At 39.1% G+C, this 14,786-nt stretch overlaps 1 protein-coding gene across 3 annotated transcripts in view; it reads right to left on the reverse strand.

Annotated features, from left to right (window-relative positions):
- gatad2ab (GATA zinc finger domain containing 2Ab) overlaps positions 1–13,790 on the reverse strand; it is a 28,623-nt gene extending 14,833 nt beyond the window's left edge. For all 3 annotated transcript variants that reach the window (XM_042006110.1, XM_042006111.1, XM_042006109.1), the window contains exon 1: positions 13,645–13,790. The gene's annotated coding sequence lies outside the window, so the exon portion shown is untranslated. The remainder of the gene's footprint in view (positions 1–13,644) is intronic.
- Positions 13,791–14,786: the final 996 nt, after the last annotated feature.

Consider the following 14,786-nt stretch of genomic DNA (forward strand, 5'->3'; position numbering starts at 1 on the left):
TCACGCGCACTGAGCTGCTGGATCGCACACACAAAGTTAGACACATCGCACAACACTAGTATATAGGCTGACTCTATTTGCGTAATGTGCCTGCGGATTACAGGGGTTATTACGGTAGACCAGGAAGTGGGGGCTTTGTACTGACGTCGTAAGCTAGATGTGTGTGTTCTGCTTACATGTGGGGAGCAGCGAAATGATAAAAGAGGAGGTGCTTGCATCTATTATTTCTCCATTCGACTTATTTACATATTTCAGCATGAGAATCGGAGGTTTAGCGCGAGAGCGTGAGAAGCCACTTAAATGCGCAAGTCTCACGGCCATTGCGTGTTGGCAGCCCTGCAAAACAAATGCGGCTTACCGGCTCGTGCTGCAACATGCTGCAGTCAAGTATGACACCAGAGAGATCACTCCGCAACAAACCAGAGCGTTGAGTCGAAATACGCCATAGTGAAACCTATTGTCATACACAGTTTATGGTAAAGGGGGGACTAATAAAAATTATCGCGGCCGGCAAACTTATCGTGCTCTTATTTTCTTATCGTTCAATTAATTGACTTATTGCTTATCGCGACAGGCCTAGACACAGATAGTATTTTGAATCCCGTGTCCATTACATCGGATGCACTACAGCTAATCATAAGGTGTTGAAAACAAAGTGTAAAAAAAATAAAAAAAGTCAGTGCATATGTTGTGATTTCATTCTCGCATAACATTTGATCCTATAAATAAAACACGAGGCACCATCACTCATTGGTCCATTACTAAGCAAAATGTTTTTCCACCGTCTTTTACAGACAATCAAACCTGACATTAAAGTACATCAATTTATCCCACATAACCTTTGCTCTTGTGGCTGAGCGCAAATAACGAACTTGAAAATGTTGGTGGGAATGTTATCAAGCTCATAAATGCAGGGCTCTAGCCTGTAATCACTATAAGAAACAGCATGACTAAGTTTTATAACTATAACTTTACACCTAATAGCACCTGTGTGTTTTGCATCATACACCATGTAAAGTGATGTATGCATGCATTTGTGTTTATGGGATATAAAGCTAATGCTAGGCTCTACACATCACTGTAATGAGGAGTGGGAAAATTACTATGCATGTTGACATGTACCTGTGTGGAGTCAACAAGTTCTTTTGCCCATGCTCTGCCCTTTGGTTTATTTCTCAAAGAAAACATCCAGGTCCTAAATGTCTAATTATCACTCAGTACACGATATTGTAAGAAACAAGCAAAGACCTGCACTTTCTGATGGTGAAAACTCACGTAATTCGTAGCTGATATCCAGCAAATAAACAAACACCATGTATCAGGAGTATTGTCAGGACATTGGTAGGCAGAAATTAGTTTGACAACTTGACTGCTGACTTGTAAAACAGTCATACATCACATTAACAGCATAAAGTATAAGCTATGGCGGGACAGTTACACAAATGACACCACAGCACATTTGCCAGCACCGTGTCAACTACGATCAGTCTTTAGAAGAGGCTGAAATCACAAAATTCTTCACAATCACGCTCAAAGAAGAGCTGAGATTTATCTAATCATTCAAAAATAAAACAGACTATTTAATCTAACTTTTTTCTTTCAAGGCAAAATCTGAAAAAAAAATCTTTATAAAAAAAAAAAGGTTCAATTAGCATTACGTCTATCATCACAAGCTTTGTGGAGGTTTAACTTTCACTTTTCATTAAAATAACTTATGTAACAACTTAAACGCAGCATTTGCTCCAAGTTGATCCACTCCACTAATTCATAAAGTTACACCACTATTTTAAGATACTGTTGACATCATTCAACAATATTCTGCTGTGAAGTATCTGACATATTTAAACACTTTCTTACACTCCATTTATTACCTGTTCTGCAACGTCTTAACTACTGGTGCACATTTTCTGATTCACTGCTCCAAACGCATGTTAGAAATAGAAAGCCAGCTAATGGTAGATCTCATACACTAAATAAATTATCCAAGTATTATATCGTAATACTCTCTCCCTCCTTATGAAGAATAATTAACAGGCAGACATTGACATTTTGAGCCCTAGTGGGCTTAGTTATGAATTTTAACCATACTAAATTAAGGCAGAAGCATAGATAAGATATAAACATTACAAAAAATAAATTCTTAATGCTATGTATCCCTGATTGTATACTTTGAGCTGATGAGGATCCATATTTTGCAACATGCGCACACAGTACTGACCACAGGAAGGGAAAATTACAAGCCAATGAAAATGAGGGTAGTGGAGGACCAGCATGTGATTAGTTATCTGCACTTGTTTATCTCGAGAGACTGGAGATGAAGTAAAGACATGGCTCTTTGTTTTCCACAGAATAATAAGGTGTGAGGGCAGAGTAGATCTTAGACAGGAAAAAAAAAGGAAGAACAGAGTATTGAGGTTAGGAATTAAACTAAAAATCAACCCATTTAACTAACCTCATACACAAAAATGTATGCAAAGTCTTGAAAATAGCTGTTTGGTTCTCAAAAACATTTTTGCTCACATCACCTTATCTACATTTCTGAGAGGGCTGTACAACCTACAGAACGTTTCTACATCCAGGACAGCAGGATAAGATGCATGCACTTGAAAGCAAATGGAAATCTGTGACCTGGACTGACACTGCAGGTTATACTCTCATTGTGTCCAGTAGCTTACGCCGGATCAATGGCAAAGACTCATCCCCTCAGGTTAGTGTGCTCACTTCTCATCTCCAGCGCTGTAATGATCTCCCCACTGGGACTGACTGGACACAGCCAGCCAACACATTAACAGCCATTTTAAAAAACAGGATTCTCAATTGTGTCTTTAGGGCTCAATGTAGGGGAAAACAACAATTTTACTGTCCAATAAAAGGGAATACAAGTAGGGGTTATTATTACACAAAGACAATAGAGAGGCAACTCATTTTTGGATAGCCAAGGGACATCGTTCTTTGGTATATTGATTTCATCCCTCAAACTGCCAACTACCTTATTAGTATATTTGGCCATGTGATCTTAAATTTGAGGCGATCATTACCAACTCATCACCACTAAAGATTATAAGAGCTCTTCATGTCAAACATTTAAAATCTTCAATCACTTTCAGTCAGTCGCAGAGTATTTGCTTCATTTCAGTAATCATCAAAATAAAAAGAGGATCACACTACCTATGCTGATCTGTGCACCAGACTTAAGAGTGGGGGCAGGGACCCAGCTGAGGAGGTGCCATGGTTGGGGGAGGGAGAAGAGTGCAGAGCGCATGTGGTTAGCTGAGCCATAATCTAACTGTACTCAAGTGAAAAATACTCTTCCTTGTCTTCTCTCTCTCACTTGCTTACTCTCCGTCTTACCCCTCCCTGCCCCACACACACAGACCTACTCCCTCCTCGCTTGTTCTGTTGTAGGCTCGGCCAGCCCAGAAGTCTGTGTCTGTGTGTATGTGTGTGTGTGTGTGTGTGTGCCCCTACTGGTTGTGTCCCGAACGCCAAGGGTTAAGCCCCTGCCATTTTAACGCCACTGACAGATCAGACCATTAGGGTGTTACCTAACAAAATGGAAGCCTTTAACCCTGAATCTGCCAGACTGCTTCTGTGTGTGTGCTTGGGTGTGTGTGCGCAAATGAGAGCCAGAGCTACAGAGTGCATCTATGTGTGCGCATGTCTCCACCTGGATTCTCCCTCAGTAACTCGACGACGACGACAATGCACTAAGTCCAGGAAGTAGAAAACAGACTTCAGTACATGATCACATAAGAACACAGACGCATATAATCATATTAAGCCATGTGAATATGGCTGTTTGCATTAAGAGACATTGTCACTTGTTAGTTGTCTGTTGAGGATCCTTTAACAAGAGAGCATTTCTTCTCTGTCGCATTTAATCTGGATTCAGATGAGTATAAATTCATTTTAAAATCTATACATAAAAACTTCTATTGAAGGAACTACTGACCATCAGAAAACATAAAAAGACATCTAAGTCATAAAACTCTAGACACCTCCACATTTCAAGTAAACCTTTAGTAGCATTATTGAGCCTGTAATCACAAAAATCACTGGATACATTTCAACCATAAACATTTACAGGCTATAATAAAAAAGAATTGCTAAATGTTTTAAAAAATCCAAGGCAGGGATTATCTTCAATTTCAGCCAAATTGCTTCCAAATGGTTACTCAGTAATCCTGTAAAACCAGAAGCACATACCCTCATACAGACTGAAGGCCTGGACACACGCAGACTGCTATCAGATTACAATTCTCTGAAATGGATGGCAGCAGGAAGTGACCAGAGTACAGAGGGGAAAAAAGGCAGAGTGAAAAAGGGGCTGCCTAAACAGACTTTTAAAAGAATAAGCACAGCATCAGTGTGCTAAGCTTATGAACAGTTACTTAGGTATGACTGACATTTTAAGTAAATAAAACAATATGCAGCATAAATGTCCATTCAGACAGCAGTTCTGACACACAAGCTACTAGGGCTGCTCGATTATAGCAAAAATGATAATCACGATTATTATAATTGAAATCTTGCAATTATTTCAATTTAATACTGTGAATTTTATCTGTCTATCTATCTGTCTATCTATCTGTCTATGGAGAGAGAGAGGGGGGGGCAGCTAGTGTGAAGCCTTATCTGTGGTAATACAGACTAGTTTCTTTTAACCCAGGTCCCACGTAGCTATTGTTTGTCTCAGACCAGCAGCTATGTTTTGCCCGGTGTGATCTGAAAAGATTAGTTTGGAAACATTTTGTTTTCACACTGAAATCTGTGTCAATGAAATGTAGCGTGAGATTTATATACGACTCTATGGTGCGTTATGATCACAGGGGAGGCAAAACATTGGACTGTAGCTGCATCCTTCAAAACACCCTCATGACACTCATCATACAGGGAAGGGAGAGACACTCGACTTTGGTGAGAAAAAAATGTTATGTTTGTTTATAACGTTTATCTCTTTGTTTCTGGGAGTTGGTAGATTATTTAGCCACAACTCTTCAGTCTAACTTAAGAGGTGTTGGGAACTCGCATTGAATAAAACCAAAGCGGTTGGTGCTGTGGGCGGAGTCTGCAGCAAAGCGCTGCAATGCCAGTGGTGCTCAATTTGAAACAGAAAACAGCACAACAGTAAACTGCAAAGGAGCAAAAAATTGGATCATTTCATTTTTATGATTATTGGAAACCCAGATTTTAATTGAGATTAAAATTACAAGCTTCTTATGTTATTTTCTATTAATAAGCTGCATATCTAGTGTAACTCCGAGCATTATACTGAAAAGGAGGTCTGCGCCCCCTAGAAGGTCAAGTAAATTTATTGTGATCTTGCCTTCTATACAGCACTAAGTTACAACAGAAGTAATTACAGGTTACATTTCCTCTAGAGCAGGTCTATACTTTGTCCTTTTATCAGAAAACTAAACAGTGTTATGTTATTTATCTGATTTATAGGACTGCTCTTTGTTGGTGGAGTTCCACCCTGATGCACACACATTTCCACCCGCGAATATAGAATTCCCTTCAAAAAACACCTCAATCACCTGAAAATAAGACAAAAAAAAGGCTTTTTCTTAACTCTTCCTCAGAGGTGGGGATGGAAACAGCAGCCAGAGTAGTTCTCCTGCTCCAGTGTTATACCAAGAACTTTAAGACCATCGTGGAAACGCGCAGAGCAAAACAAGCTGAACCTACCAGTCATCGTAGTAATTTCTGAGGCCAATCACGGCTTAAAATCCATCCAATATTTGTTGGTTTTATTAATAAACACATTATTTGAAATCTGAAGTTTAAGAATAGTTAGAGCAACTTTACTTAATTAAGTGGTTTTTGCCAGGGCGTTTAAAAAGTTTAACTTTTTTTCTGTCCCTAAGTCTTGTTTATCATTATAGTTCAGTCATTTTTGGAAACTTCGTCTGGAATGAAGTTTGGAAATACAACATGACTTCACAGCTGAGTTGTAGCTGTCCCATGGTGTTTAAATTATTTTGTCATTTTTCCACCATAATGCTTTAAAGCGTAGGCTATTGTTAGAGCTACAGAGTTCATGAATACATGACTCAGCAGAGCTGATTTTAAGGTTGATGATATCTACACCCTGTTTAAGCCTTTTTGTGTATTACATGTATGAAACTAACAGTTCCATTCGATTCATAGCTAAAACAGACCAATAATTAGATAGGATACTCTTCTCTATTTCAGCAAAGGAGGGTATCACGCTGGCAATCTTTTCAAGTGTTTGTGTCCATGTCATCACCCCCCACACACACACAGCACTCAGGTGCCTGAACGTATAAGCAAGCTGGGCTGGTGCCACTCTAAGCTGAATGTCAAATTCCACAATAACATCTTTCCTATTTACTTTTATCACTTACCCTACAGACATAAAACCATAAAGAAAAATCTGTTTTTTTTGACAGTGCATCACCAAATGTGTGTGTTTTTTTTTAAAGGATCAAACACGTTCTTGAAGTAACAGGGCATCAGACTAAACTTTGAATTAGAGCCGCCAGATCTGTCTTCAGAGCCAGAGTTAGGCTGAATCCCATTTCACCCCATAGCCCTTCCCCTCCGTTTTGCGCGTTCACGTGTAGGGGTGTCCCAATTCCTTTTAGGACAGAGGGGTAGGGGTAAGGGGTAGGGCTATATACCCCTTCAAACGAAGATTTTTCAGAGGCACACTTGAAACGGAGGGGTATGAAAAATTTCCTGTTCTATATGAGAAAGCAAGTGTTTCTACTCACATCACACTTTCTTGAGGTGCAGGGCAACACACACTCGCACAAAAAAAAAAAAAAAAAAAGCCACAGAGAAAAGAGAGTATACCAGCACACACAATTAATTTTAATTGCATGCAAAATTCGTACATTAGGTCCCATATATGCCTGTCGATAAGCAATAAGTCAATTAATTGCACTGTAATGAAAAAATGAGCGCAACAAGTTTGCCGCCGCGATAGTTTTTATTAGCCCCCCTCCCCATCTTACTTCACCATAGACTGTGTATGACAACAGGATTCACTATAGAGTATCTCGACTGAACGCTCTTGCGGAGTGATCTCTCTCATGCCATATTTGACAGTTGCACTAACCTGTGCGAGCCGGTACGCTGGTTTACAGGGCTACTGTCACGCATCGGCTGTGAGACTCATGCATTTGAGTGGCTTCTTACGCTCTCACACTAAACCTATGATTTCTCACGCTGGAATACACATCAAGAGCAATGCCGGCTAATGGAGAGGTTCTAGAGGATTCCCAGTGGACCGCATTACTTTTGTGCCGGTATCCCGGCGTATATGTCAAAAAGACGCAGCGGTTCGCTCGCTGACTGACACACAGTGATGAGGGAGATATTTCAGCTTCACAGACGGCAACGATGCACAATATAGTTTTTCCTAGTTTTTTTAAATACAGCCAGCAGTTTTGCTGGTTTTTACTGTTTGAGCCCCATGTTTAATATTTTTTAATATAGCCTATTTATTGTTTTTTTTTTTTTTTTTTTTAGTTTCTTCCAGTTCCTGTGTAAAATGTTCTTTAGTGACTACTGATGACGTATGTGACCGTTGAAGGGGTGTCCCAATTCGTAGGGGTTGACTTTTCAGCCCTACCCCTTCTAGCTCCGTTTTAAGGGGTAGGGGTAAGGGGTAGGGCCAAGGGGTGAAATGGGATTGGGCCTTAGAGGCACCCCTTCCACTTGTCGACATAGTGTAAAAGAAATTTGCAGAAATTTTCTGTATTTGTTTCCCAGCTGATGACTGAAATGATCTGGACACTCAACCTCCTTATTACTCATTTTATTTATAAATTATGATTTAAAACAAAAATGAGGATTAGGATTTTCATTCTTACCTTTTTATTCTGATGTCTTCCCTGTATCACACTAATTGCTGAAGTGCAATATAAATAAACCCAATTCCTATCTTACTATTGAAAGATGATTAAAAACAGGCCAGAAACAAACCCCTGGGCTACACTGAATCAAGATCGATTCATCTGTAGTCTGGTTTACTTCTAAAGATGAATTTCTTATTTGTACTCACTAAAAGACATCCCATCTATTAAATAATGTGCTGTACTCATCTGGCATTGATGCCAGGGTTCTGCTGTTTTGATGCCAAGAGCTGGTGTAAGAAGGAAACATTTTCATGTCTGTAGCTGGTTCTTCATTTCTGTTAAATTGTGTTACCAGCACAGGAGAAAAAAATCACACTAACCAATTTATAGTCATCTCATTCTTATTACTGTTTCTCAGACAAGTTTCCACCCACTCAATCTGATCTACTTGTGTTTCTTCTATGAATTACTTTTTTTTTTTTACATTTGAAGCCTTATCTGTGGTAATACAGACTAGTTTCTTTTCACCCAGGTCCCACGTAGCTATTGTTTGTCTCAGACCAGCAGCTACGTTCTGCCCCGTGTGATATGGAAAAAAAAGTCTGGAAACACGCTACATTTCTGAAAATGTAGCATCAGATTTATATACGACTCGCGGCTTTAACCACAGGTCCATAGTGGTGTCGAGACAATGAACTTTTAGACACGTCCTTCACAGCACCCTCACACCACTCATCATACAGGGAAGGGAGAGACACTCGACTAAAATGGTGACGAGATGGCAGTGATACAGTTTGTCTAAAGTGTTGATGAGTTTCTTAAATCCGGGGTTGTTCACTGTCTTAATTGAACACTGGACTTTGGTGAGAAAAAAAAAGTTATGTTTATTTATAATGTTTATCTCTTTCTGTCTCTGGGAATTGGTGGATTATTAAGTTAGACTGAAGAGTTGTGACTAAAGAGGTGTTGGGAACTTGCACTGAATAAAACCAAAGCGGTTGGGGCTGTGGGCGAAGTCTGCAGCAGAGCGCTGCAATGCCAGTGGTGCTCAATTTGAAACTGAAAACAGCACAACAGTAAACTGCAAAGGAGCAAAAAATTGGATCATTTAATTTTTTTGATAGTTAAAAACTCTGACTGTAACTGAGATTAAAACTTGATTAATCACTCAGCCCTACTAACAACATTACCAAATGTTATTGGTACAGTCCTTAAAACAAGCCATGTGTGAGTTAAAAGTAAAACTATTTGTGACTAAACAGGCATTTCCTTTTTAATGATCTCTGACTTGGAATTGTATTCTGTGGAAAGACATGAGCCAACAGGAGGCTGACTCAAGTGTATCAATCTGAACCAAAAGAGCACTCCCCATTTTTAAATTTAGTTTTTTTTTTTTAGTTGTTTGCATTATTGCTGCTAAAGTTATTACAATTTCACTTTATCCTTATGTTCATTAAAGCTAAAGATCATGGCTATTAATGACAGGGATGCCAGCTTATGGAGCAAATTTAACCACAGCATTGTTTACCAATCACCATAAAAATTAGGAAGAAAAATCTGATATTACTGTATATTGGTGTGCTTAGCTATCAGACAATATTCAGATGATAATATCTCATGCCAGCCCAGCACAGATCTACCACCAGCAGCATTATTCCTGACAAAGTGACAGACTGTGATTTACACCACTTGGTAAAAAGCAAACCGTTTCAATCTCCAGGAAATTGACATAACGCTTCCAGATACCTGATACTGTCACATAGTCCAGCTACTAAGCTGATTAGACCACCTACAAGATTGGTGTATCCCCTTGTTTGGGGGAGAGGAAAATTTAACCATTGATAGTATATTTGCATTTTGAAAACAGAGAAACTATTACAATTTTAAACAGTAGCATAAATAAAAGTAATTGTTGGAGGCAAAAGGATAGTTGGGTAACCAAAGTCTGCATGGACAACAGGCAACACAAGACCCAGGCAGCAATGGACTCTGACCCTCTGAAGCCACACAGAAGCCATGGCAAGAGTGACAGAGTGAAGAGTAGAAGACTGAGTTATTCATAAAGTGACTGTATGCACTGAAAAACTCAATGTACATACAGCTCATACAACCAACCAGGTAGCTGGAAATCATCTTAGACAGTGTGCCCATTCCATCTTAGACAGACTCATTCAAGCAACATGTTTCCAAGTGTAATGAATGGATGGATCCTGCACTCATTGTTCAAGATCTATGAATACAAATATTTTGGTCTAGCTTACAGCTGCCATTTCAGGCAATACCAGTCATGCCAGTTGCCGCTTGTGAGGCAAAACACTAGAAGAATGAATTAATACTTTTCATGTGAGTGCCACTTATACATTTGAGAAAATGCTTGGTTGCGGATTTTAAGATGGTAGTGCACCATATCTAAAATGTGACGTTATGGAATGGGAACACATCTGTAAAGCTACCTGTAGCAGGCGAAGTGATATGAGTTTAAAGCATTTTTCACATCAGTAAAATAAGTACTCAAACCATTTGGGCCACATGGTCAAGAGGCATTCACTTACTAAAGGATGGGAAAAATTAATGTCCAGTCTAAACCAGGGGGCAGAGGGCATATTTCAGTGTGTTTGCCAGATAAGGTTGCCCTCCTAACAATTTAGAAATCATTTCTTCAAATACAATAACTTTTATTACAAGGTGCCTAATTAATATTTGCATATAGAAGTAGTGATGGACCTTCTTTGATCTGTTTTTCAAAGGAATCCCAGATTACAACAACTGAAAATTTTATGGCAGCACAGTCTAAATGTTGGCAAAAAATAAATTTAGACCATTGTCTGTTACATTTTGGTCTTATTTATGCTTTTAACACAGACCTTGCTCTCAGAACATTACAGCAGACTACACAAAGACTGAAATTGTAACATTAACGTGAACTAAAACTGCCATCAATTTAACAGGTTATTATTATATTTCTGTTACAGATCCAGTGTCTGAAAAAGGTCAGATTAGTCACACTGCTAAAACACATGCTTGATAAGGTCCAACTGGGTAAACAAAAATGAGCTATATCAGTTTGACATAAGAGTATTCCTCTTGTCCAGTTAGAGAAAAACAATTTGCTCAAGGCCTTTGGGTGGTTTCTCCTGATTGATATGTCTACTCCTGTCCCAAGTGGCATGTGGAGCAACAGCAAGTGTAACATGCCAGAAAGGTAGTTTTTCAACTAACATAAAAGCATTCAGATAACAAAATTACTATTTAAATCTACTTGGGTGAAACGCCACAAGATCTCAACCGACCTAAAAATACGCTGATTAAATACAAACTTCCAGGAAAACAAAGTTTTGCAACATAAGTATACATCAACAAACCTCTTTACTATGAGGAAGGGAAAAAAAAACAATAATAAAGTGAGACCAAAGGGTGACATCTCCTACTGAGCAAGAAGTCAGTTATCTCTTATTGCAACATCATTCAATTTTGTATCACCTCGGACAAACAGCAATATCACTGTTTAAATAAAGCTGTAAAACCTGATCTCAATCAAAAACTTTTGATAACTGGTAACTTAGTCCTTAAAACCCACAGAAGAGGTACTGAACCCCAGCAAGATAGAAAATTTTTCCAAGTTGTGATGTTTTCCACTACATTTGCTGTTAGGGATTATAACATGTAAAAAATGAAAAATAAATAAATAATAAAATAAATACTAAGACGATAATACATATCCACTGTAAGAAATGATAACAGATCTTTGTTTAATCATGATTCATTGTGTTTGGTCAAAATAGTTAAAAGACATGTGATTTCCATTTTAAAATCTTAATGAAAGTCATAAAATCACAATAAATATAGCTATAAATACATAGTGTTGATAAATTTAATTTTAAAATGATCCATTAAAATGGAAAGTAACTGAACTTAAGGTAAAAACTTGTGATCTGACGCTACACTTTTGCAGCAACTGTTCAGCATCAGAATTGGGCTGCAGAAGCGATAACTGAACAAAACCGGGGGGGGGGGGGGACAAAACCTATAGTAAGATTAAACTCTAGATTAATTCCATATTTAAAGACCCACCAAGTCCACAGCTAGTATAACCATAGTAAATATAAAAAAATGGCAATGATGACCAGGTAATCTTGAGAAAAAGCAGTGAAATTAATATTATCAATTAATTAATATTGATTGGTGAACAACACACGTGTATGTTCATGCATCGGTTTTAATGCTGCAGAATAAAAGAGGATCTTGAGTCATGCTTGTCTAGTTACATCACTCTCAGGGGAGATTTTCATAAGCAGCACCCTCCTCAGGCAACTCCGAGGCACATCATAAAATGCAAAGCGACACATGTCCCCCATCACCAGCCAAGGGTGCCAACTGTCTGCTCGATCTAAATAGAGGGCACTTGCTTAGAAGTGAAAAGGATAAACACACTGCTGCTCAGCTTACAAGGCACACCTGAAAGTCAGATGAATACAAAACTGACTTGACTACTCAAACCAGAAAACCCATGGTTCACAGCTTGGTTCCAGTAATGTCAAAAGAAATCCATAAGCTCTGGTAACTAATTATGGACACATAACTATTAATAATTTGGAAGCATCTCACAATTTATATAAAGTGTCTCCAAAGGTTTGACCTCAATGGGCAATAAACAGTGCAGTGGTTGTAGGGCATGCCCTCAATAGACTTGACAATGTGACATATCAATACATATAGTATAAGGTGAATTTGATCTGAGTAAAAGAAACACTGCTATTCTGGTAGGCGCTTAACTGTCTTGCTCTAGCGTGGGTGATTGCTACAAAGCTTTCGCGGACAGACCGACAGACACACACACACACACCCGAATTGAGGCACGATCGTCCACCATTACGCCTCCATAAAAAGGCTTTTCACGGTTGAGCTAATCTGACAAAGTTCTGAGATCAATGGCTCGTAAAGCCACAACCATACCCACCCGCAGTTTAAAGGAACGAGGGGGGTCAGAAATAGCCGGTGAAAACACTAGTTATTATGTTCTTAAACTTAAGTGACGCAACTTAGCCCAAAAGAATTGCTACCTATATTCAACTAACCCATCATCAACAACAACAAGCTATCGTATGCTAACGTTAACTTGGCTTGCCAACAACAACCTGTCCATTTGTCCAGCTACAAAACCCAATGGCTACGAAAAGCGAGATACCAGCCCACAATGATTATCGGCAGATACGCGGATTAGTCGTGAAGCCTGAAACCCATGCCCATGGAAGTATAATATATATCATTGTATTTGACTTGGGTGTTTGTACCCGTCCAAATAGCGATACACGACAGACAATGAAACCGACCCTGTCTCAGGCAGCAGCGAGTAGTACAAAGCTAGCTGACAAGCAAGCTCAGTTAGCCTGCTAACGCTAACTCGCTGGTCACTCGTCTGCAGTCGTATTCGCCAATGATTTAGCCTTAATTACACACATAAAATGACAGCTTTCTCACTGAGTTTTACAGCTTTATCACAAGTAACTACTGGGAATAACTTCCATAATATAGTAATACTGATACGTCCTATAGCAAGTTTTGCCAAAAAAGTTAAGTCAAAATTTCTGTACTTTTGAAGCTTGTACTTGGCAGTCCGTGTTGGGTACGTGTATGTGTGTAGCACAACGACACACAAATTGTTACCTTGCACGTTAGCTGAGATCAAGCTATGCTGGCTAGCTTAACTTGCGTTAGCTGTGCTAACACCGAAAGAGAAACTTCCGTCGTCATTTTTTAATTGAGAATTAGGATGTCGGATTAGACTGCAAGATACCGAAATTATGTTACACGAACTTACAAAGTCTAGGAGGAGCTTGATCGAGTTCCCCCACGATTTCCAGTTGTTTGGTGACAGTATTTCGCTGGCTTTGGCGTAAAAATCCCGGGGATCCCCTCTCTTCTGTCCGCTGCCACTCCGGTTGCCAGATAATGTAATGAGCCACCACAGGCGGCGTCATGCTGCGTTCATACACACCTCGGAAATGTTAACTGTGTGCGTGTGTGTGTGTGTGTGTGTGCGTGTGTGTGTGTGTTTGTATATATATATATATATATATATATATATATATATATATATATATATATATATATAGCTTTTTCCTCATGGTCTTCCTGAGACCATGGGGCTGGAGAATATTGATATACCATGATTGATGGAGACAGAAGTTCCAAACTTGCTGTATGTATCCAGTGTATTTTCAACTTCAAGCTGCACCTGCCACTTTACTTAAAAAGTTTCTGCCCATTTCTGAGTTACATTTTGTCTTCGGGGTGTGGGTAGTCAATGAACCCCTACAGTACAACAACCAAACACTACACAACTTCTATTACTAAAGCTTGTGGGGTTGAAGCGGGGAATTTGGTGGTTATCTTCAATAGCAGAGAGCATATGTTTGTTGTTGCAGGACTGGTCAGACTGACTTGATAGTGATCATCTGCGAATGGCAGTTCTTCACTGAGGGACTCAAGCCAGGCATATAATGTTTCAGACCATATTTGACTGAAAGTGTTTTAGTTATTCCATTTTCCTCTACAGGGCCTTCCATTTGATGCAGAGGATGCATGGTAGCCTGCAGCCTCATCATTTCTCTTTTTTTTTTAACTCATTGAAAAGGTGTAGGGATGGGCAGAAACATTCTTGAAAATATGGGTCGTTTACTGGGTTCTTCATGCTTTGAATTAGTTTAGTATTACCCCATAGGATGCATAAAAGGACAAAAATAGACTCAGTTTACTGATACACAGAGAAACTAAATAGCTTGCTTGAGGTTTTTTGGATGCTGCAAATAAAGATTTACTAATGACAACGGAGCAACACTGCTTATTTGAAATGGCAGAATGAGGGTTGGGGTCCTAGTTCACATGTTGATGCGTTAGCTGAGATCCTGGAGGGGAAACTTCTTATTAACAGATGATATATGAATATTACATCGGACAAGC

This window comes from Melanotaenia boesemani, chromosome 14 (assembly GCF_017639745.1).
Source record: "Melanotaenia boesemani isolate fMelBoe1 chromosome 14, fMelBoe1.pri, whole genome shotgun sequence".
Lineage (NCBI taxonomy): Eukaryota > Metazoa > Chordata > Actinopteri > Atheriniformes > Melanotaeniidae > Melanotaenia > Melanotaenia boesemani.